The sequence below is a fragment of the Mus pahari genome, chromosome 7 (assembly GCF_900095145.1).
Source record: "Mus pahari chromosome 7, PAHARI_EIJ_v1.1, whole genome shotgun sequence".
NCBI classification, from domain to species: Eukaryota; Metazoa; Chordata; class Mammalia; order Rodentia; family Muridae; genus Mus; species Mus pahari.
In genome coordinates, this window is record NC_034596.1 from 68,122,841 (window position 1) to 68,124,452 (window position 1,612).

The 1,612-nt window shown below is 46.4% G+C and overlaps 1 protein-coding gene across 1 annotated transcript in view; it reads right to left on the reverse strand.

The window, feature by feature from the left end:
- The window catches only part of LOC110324050 (dehydrogenase/reductase SDR family member 7), a 14,691-nt gene that overhangs the window by 10,548 nt on the left and 2,531 nt on the right, over positions 1-1,612 (reverse strand). The window lies entirely within an intron of this gene.

The following is a 1,612-nucleotide window of genomic DNA, read 5'->3' on the forward strand; positions in this document are numbered from 1 at the left end:
CTCACTTTGTAGACCAGGCTGGCCTCGAACTCAGAAATCCTCCTGCCTCTGCCTCCCAAGTGCTGGGATTAAAGGCATGCACCACCACGCCCGGCAGAAAGCATCTTTTATCAGAGTTTTCAGAAAACAAACCCTCCAGAAAAACAGGAAACGAACCGCATCGTTAATAAGCAGCCCACACTGTATGTTGTATAGTTTGGAATCTTGGTAAATCTATAATCTATTTGTAGCTAAGCCTCATCACTATATGGTTTCACTCAATTTATCTGCTTATTTAACAGAGGAAATTACAGCTAGTGACTAGAAACTCATTACCCTCTCAATTAAATGAGAAGGCAATAAATTCTAATTTCTGAAGTGAAACCACAGATGCCTTTGAAAACGCCATACGTTGCTCAATAGTATGATCGAATCATCTGTTCTGTTGTTGTTGTGCTTAGACAGTTGTTGCGTTTGCCTGAATCACGTGCCTCATCCTCCTGCCTCCACACCATAAGTGCCACCCTCCCATCGGTGTGACCCCTTGTCCCAGTTCTCTTTTTGGATTTAACATTTTAAATTTCATTTCTAGAATGGCACATTATCCTGACTGTGTGTGGGTGTGCATGGTGAGGTGTGTGTGCGTGTGCCTTGGTGCATGCTGGCAGTCAGGGGGACAATCGGAGAAGCCAGTTCTTTTCTTCCACCTTTTTGGGGCGGGCAGGATGGAGCTCAGGCCAATCAAGCTTATGCTGCAAGCAGCTTTAACTGCCGGTCTCACAGTTGTGGGTACTCCCCAGAGGCGACTGCTCGGACATGGGTTAAAGCCAATAGGAAGTCTTTATTAGCCATCCAGCATCCGTACTGGGTATTTGGGATCCCAGTATAGCCCCCGGTCTTTCTCGGGGTGAGCTTTTAAGCACTAAAACTATATTCTGGGTTGACATATTCCAGAAGCAGAACTACAGAAGCTAAAAGGCAAGGCTAGTATATTTAGAGACTTTCCCAAAACTATGGACTTATGGTGGGTTAGGTCTTTGTTTCATTTTGGCAGGTGGTGCTGCTTTACGTTCTGAACGGCACTTCATGGCATCTTGAGCTAAGACCTGGGGTCTACTAAGTTCTGTGGCTTTGTTACACTCACCAGACCTCACATGGTCTCGTGTGGTGTGGGCTCCTCACCGGTGGCCTAACACCTTCCAGAAACGAGAATATCAAAAGGACTCCATAAGTAAGTGTCTACTAAATACGCACCAAGAAGCCTAGCTGAAGCAGAACACTGTCCTCTGTGCTATGTATGGTGCACACATTCAGATGTGATCAAGTTAGGTCCCAGTGCTGAGGACTGAGCCCAGGCTGCAAGCACTACAGACACAGGTACTATCATCAAACTACCATCAAAGCCCTAAACAGAGACAGGGTTTTAAAACCCAACTGTTTATCTTAGACACTCGAATGCATACAACTTGTCCTAGAAATAACCAAACTACGTAACCAAAACTTTCCTTTCAGGTAAGATGCTTTCGGGGAGCCGGGTGGTGGTGGCGCACACCTTTAATCCCAGCACTTGGGAGGCAGAGGCAGGTGGATTTCTGAGTTCGAGGCCAGCCTGGTCTACAGAGTGAGTTCCAGG